General features: G+C 32.9%; 1 pseudogene; it reads right to left on the reverse strand.

Annotated features, from left to right (window-relative positions):
- Positions 1–3,709: 3,709 nt before the first annotated feature.
- On the reverse strand, positions 3,710–3,828 carry LOC118530851 (U2 spliceosomal RNA; annotated as a pseudogene).
- Between the last annotated feature and the right edge of the window lie 2,384 nt (positions 3,829–6,212).

Raw genomic sequence — 6,212 nt, forward strand, 5'->3', positions numbered from 1 at the left:
CTGATGATGTTAACCTGAATTATCTAGATGAAGTGGTGTTTGTGGGAATTATAGTTATGCTCTACCTCCTTATGGGAAGTATTTACATAAATTATTTAGAATTCTTCAGTATGGAAATATGTTTCTTTACTCCCATTTATTTATTCAATCATTTATGAGCAACGGTATGGATTTCTGGATGTTTAGTTTATCCTTTAAGTGATAATCCTATATGCCAACCTAAAAACAAGAAACCAGTTCAAGAAGCAAAGCTTTTATTTGGGATCAAAGAATTGCAATTTGGGGTACACAGATTTAGGGAGAAACTCAAATAGTGTACTGATTACAGAAGGTGGACTAAGGAATTTTATGGGAAAAAAGGGGAAGATTAGGTAAGTTGTTTTGAAAAGAGTTCATTGGTGCTGAGAAGCAGGGCTATATTTGTACTTCCTTGATTGGTCAGGCGAAGTGATCACTAGGCAAAAGTTCAATTTTATCAATCTTCTCAAACAGGGTATTTGCTTTCCTGCTGACTTCTTGGAATGCTGGTAATTTAGCCCAGTTCAAAGGTTCAGAAAATTGGACATGCAAGGTATTTCCTCGAAATGGCTGGTCTGCTCCATTTTGAAATGGTTTTACTAATGTCTTATGTTCATGAATACTACATTATTTATTTTGTTTCTTAAATTGGTCCAACTTTGGCCATTTTGAGTTCTTTCGGGTGACTCCTGTGTACTTTTGGCATATCCCTATAATTTTGATTTTTTTTTTTATCACTTCCTTATTTTCTAACCCTACAAGATGACTCAGGATCATCTTGTACATTTCTTGTCCCAGACCTAGAATCAGCCATCTCTCCAGGTGCTCTGGGTCCTTTTATTAGAGGACAATATTAGAAACCAAGATCCAGATGCTGACGGGCTTGTTGTTACTGGGGTTTTTGCTTCTAGGCTCTCTCTCCACCAGCAGAGCTAAGAAATATATGCATATACACTAGTCTTTGTATATACACATATTTCCATATCTATCTGTATCTACATGTTCAGACCAATGGCTCTGACTCTAACCCAATACTGGATAGTTCATTCTACTCTTCCTCCTTGCTTATCTGTAACCTCCCTTTCTAACACTAAGAAGCTTGGCTCCTACCATTTGACATTGATTTACTTTTGTTTAATTCCAGTATACATGTATAGTATTTTCAGATTTATCAATCCACACCTACACAAGATATAACTTCACCAACTCAGTACTCCTTATATACAGTTCCTTTGCCTTTAGTCTTACAGTTCCAATAATTTCTAAAATTATTTAGGTCAGTACCCTTTTTCCCTCCCCCTTCAGTGAAATTATATCATGCAGTTATAATACAGTTAATTCTTTTGTTACATTTTGCATTCCATCCTGAGATCCTTCAACCTCCTAATTGAGTTTTAAAATTTTGAATATATGAATTTTTACTTTTTGTGCTGTAAAGTTTTATGAGTTTTGACAAATGCATAATGTCATGTATCCACCACTCTAGTACTACACAAAACTTTTACTGCCCTAGAAATATCCTCTGTGCTTCACCTAATCAAATTGTGAATTTCTAACTCATTAATTTTTGTTACCCATCTCGCCTATTCTCCAGTAAACCTCTTACTATCTTGTCTAATGCCCTGAATTACCTCTCTTCTGGATTGTTATAATGGAGGCTGGAAGAAGAAGGGACTATAACAGGGAAAAATTCACTTATCTAAGGAATCCTAGCTCTGCAAAATTACTTTTTTTCAGGTTCTATTTCTTAATGCCTCAATGGGCTTTTTCAATGAATCATATCTCTCTAGAGCTTCACATGTGTGTAATAAACTTATTACTGTATCCACATTTTATACACATTATTTATCTTAAATAATTTTGTTTGTCACAACATTAATAGAATTGTGGCTATAGTGTTGTATCCTGACAACAACAGAAATACTTACAATGTTTCATCATTAAAGATCAAATTTTCATCCATTCCTATTTAATTCAGTTTCTTAAATAAGACAAATGACTGCAAATTATGCCAAATATCTTTTTATGATATATGGCAATATCAGGTAGGCTTTTTCTTTTGAGTTATTACCCTAATTATATGAAGAGACTCCCCAAATTGAGGCATCAATAACTGGTTAACACTAATAGGCATCTAGAACCTAACATATATAAAACAAAATTCTTATTTCATTACTCTATCCCCCCAAAAGCCTTAGTCTTCCCATCTTAATGAATGTTAATCAGTTGCTCAAGGCCAAAATCCAGGGGTCATCTTCAATTTCTCATTTTCTTTTTTTATACCACAGCTGATGCATCATAAGACATGTTTATCCTGTCCCCAAAATATATCTCCAATTCATCCCCTTTCACACCTATCCCCTTATGCTGCTTCATTTTCCTCCATAGCTCATATATATTTACATACATAAATCTCCATTATATTTATTGGTATATTCATTGGCCTGTTTGGGTACTTCTTCTCTGTAATGCCTAATCATTAGTTTTCCCATTTAAAAAATAAGTTGTATGTCTCTTCTATTATTGATTTGTAGGAATTCTTTATAAGATGATAACATGTTACTAATTTCTTCTACCTGTGTGTTTTTTAGTATTTCATGTTTTGGAGTCCTTTTCTCAATAAAAATTTTAATTTTAATGTAGTTGAAACTTTTTTGTTTACAAGAAAGTAATTACATGAATTACAAGAGGTAATTACAAAAATATTACAATTATTACAAGAAGTAATTCCTTACAGTGAAGGCACAACGATTCTTTTCTTGTAAAAGTTTCAAAATACTCCTTTCATGTTTATGTCTATCTAGAACTGAATTTTTGTAGATAGTGTGAAATAAAATCCAATATGATGGATAACCAATTTTCCTAGCATCATTTATGTACAAGATATTCCTTCTCACACTGATGGACAATGTCACCTTCATTATATCATATTTGCATATATAAGTGGTCACATGCAGGACTCTGAATTTTATTTTTATTTATTCTTATTATTTTTTTATTATGTTAAGTTAGCCAACATATAATACATTATTAGTTTTTGATGTAGTGTTCAATGGTCCAGTGATTAATTTTTGTCTTCTCACTGGCAATATCATACTTATTTAGTTATCACAACTTTCTGGTAGATCTTGATATTAGATAAAACAATTTCCCCACTTTATTCCAGAATATTCTAGAATCTTTGCTCCTCCTATAATTTGGATCTGCTTGAGTCAGTTGTTCGGAAATTTAGTGAAACTACACGTAATGTATAGATCAATTTACATTTTTTTCATTTCCACAAATATGGTATAACCCCTTTCGGCTTCCTTTAAATTCTTCCAAATAAAATTTAATCATTTTATCTATATAGGTCTTCAGCCACTTTTCTTATATTTATGCATTGCTAATTTATGTAATTTCTAAAATTACATTTTCTAAATCTGCTGCATTGGCACAGATTTTTAGGACAACATTGATAAAAGCTGAGTAGAGATATTCTTTTTTTCTTTTTTTCTGATGGTAAGGAGAATGATATCAGTATGTTTTCATTAAGAATGTTGCTACTCTCCTACATTGAGGAGGCTTTCATATATTTCTTTCTTATGACTTTCTGCCATTAATGGGTGTTACATTTTATCACTTTTTTCTTCATTTATTGAGTTTATTACACAGTTTCCTCCCTTTAATCTGGTATATATTTATAAATTTAAAAAATTCTATAATATCAACATAAACATATTGCTGGAATAAATTCAAATTACTCATGTTATGTTAAACTGATAAGAACAGATACTACACTTGATCTTAGCCAAAAGGCCGAGAAGCGATTACTCATGTTATGTTAACTTTGATTTATATTGCTGAACTGGTTTGCTTTCTTTTTTTTTTTTTGCATTTGTTTTCACAATTGATATCCGCCTATAATATCTATTTCTTATGGTACCCAAACCTAATTTAAATAATGTTACATGGCTTTTCAAAGTGAATATTGGAGTTGTCCCTTTTTTTGCATTCTCTGGGAAACTTTGTATAAAATTGGAATGATCTATTCTTTGAAAGTGGGGTATAATTTGCTCTAAAATCATCTGGACCTTGTTTTTCTATATTGGTTGGGTTTTAACTGCAGATTCAAGTATCTTAATAGTTATTGGGTTACTGTGGCTTCCTCTTGATTCTTGATTCAGTTTTATCAATTTTGTTTATTTTTGTAAATTTTCTGTAAGAAGTGTTTATATATTACTGTCATCATGTCAGTTATAGCTGTAACTGGAGTTATGTCCCTTTTCTCATTCTCAACATTGCATATGTGTGTTCTCTTTTTATTTGATCAATATTGTCAGAATGTTGTTAATTACACAATCTTTGCCAAAAAACAACTTTGTCTTTTAAGAAAAATGTTTATTTCAGTATAATTTGTAGGCAGTAAAATTCATTCTATTTTAGTATACAGTTCAATGAATTTTGGCAAATGTTGTCATAAAGCTACCACTACAATCAAGATAGAATATTTCCATCACCAAAAGTACTCCTTGGTATCCTTTTGTGTTCAGTATCTTTTCATTTCCATTTTTTCTCAAATATTAATTTTATTACTGTCCTTATACCTTTCCTTTTGCCTAAATTTCCTATAAATAGAATTATAATATATGTAGTCATTTGTTTCAAATTTTTTTCATTTAGAAGAGTGATTTTGTGATTCATCCATGGTATTGAAACCATGCCCTATAGCGTTGAGGTGGTTAAAACTAGCAGAAAGTTTAAGGCTTGTTTTTCAGAAAACTGTTTTCCCCAATCAGCTATTGTGTTTTTTTCAGGACCCACTAACAAATCCATTAGCTATCTCTGCAGAAGCCTGGATTCAGGGTCACCTGATATGATTCCAGCCTATAAACAAGCAAGGTCTTGCATTCCTTATCCAAGATAATGAGTCCAAGACTCCATCTAGTTTATACCAGCTCTCAGAGCAGGCCTATAGCATCTTCTCTTTGTCCTATGATAACCTCCTGATGTCAGGGGCCAAATTTTGTGTCCTCCTGGTGTTAAGTCTCCATCCGAAAAGGAACATGAGATGTATGTTACATCTATGTTTGCTCAATGCACAGGCCCTATCTTCCTTCATGGTTAGTCCTAAGTTTCCCTGCCCTTTTCATCAATATGTATGTAATGTCTTACTCTGAATTTCCCCTTTTAAAACCCTGCTCCTTAACCTGGAACTTCAGAGGTGATCTTTGGACATCTTTCAGCTGAATCCCCTGGTTTCTGGCCTGGGGAGTAAAGAAATCTTTCCTTCCCAACCAACAATTGTCTCTTATGTATTGACTTTTCAGAGGTGAGCAGCAGAGCTTGAGTTTTAGTAACAATGTTGCATAGGCCAGTAGTGCATTTATTTTTATTGTTGAGTAGCATTCAGGTGTATCGATGTATCACAATGTGCTTTTCACTTCCAAGTTGACAAACATTTAGGTTATTTCTTGTTTCTGGAGAATATTAATAAAGCTGTATAATCATTTGTATAGGGGTCTTTGTATGGACATAAAAATCTCCTTTTCTTGGGTAAATACCTAGGGGTGGATTTGCTGTTTCCTATCATAAGTGTTTGCTTAAATTTATAAGAATCTGCTAAATTGTTTTCCAAAATGGCTGTACAGTTATGAAAGTACTAGTTGCCGTACATCCTCACCAGTTATTGATACTATCAGTGAGGGTATAAGTTCAAGTTTTAAATAGATCTGTCAGAGTAAGCCTCACTGAAAAAATTACATTTGAGCATGGCTTGAAGGAGGGAGAAAAATTCATGTATATGTCTGGACAGAAAAAACAGGGTGTACCCTGAAGCAGGAATGTGGAGGAAGATAGTAGTAAGACATATATTCAGAGAGGGAACAATATCCTCTGGGGCCTTAAAGACCTTAATAATAACATTGACTTTTACTCTGAGTAAATGGGAATTTATTGTAGCATCTTAAGCAATGGAAAATAATGGCATTATCTTACTTATATTTTTAAGGATTTCTCTGGCTGTTGTGTTGAAAACAGGCTATCGCAGATCAAGGAAAGAAGCAGAGAAAACATTAAACTGAACACTAATGGTAGATCAGACCAGAATGCTAGCACTAGAAGTCATGAGAAGTGGTAGGATCCTTATACAATTTTAAGGTAAGCATAGCTCAAATTCCTGATAAAACAGATATAGTGGGTAATTGGAAAATAGG

The sequence above is a fragment of the Halichoerus grypus genome, chromosome 7 (genome assembly GCF_964656455.1).
Source record: "Halichoerus grypus chromosome 7, mHalGry1.hap1.1, whole genome shotgun sequence".
Lineage (NCBI taxonomy): Eukaryota > Metazoa > Chordata > Mammalia > Carnivora > Phocidae > Halichoerus > Halichoerus grypus.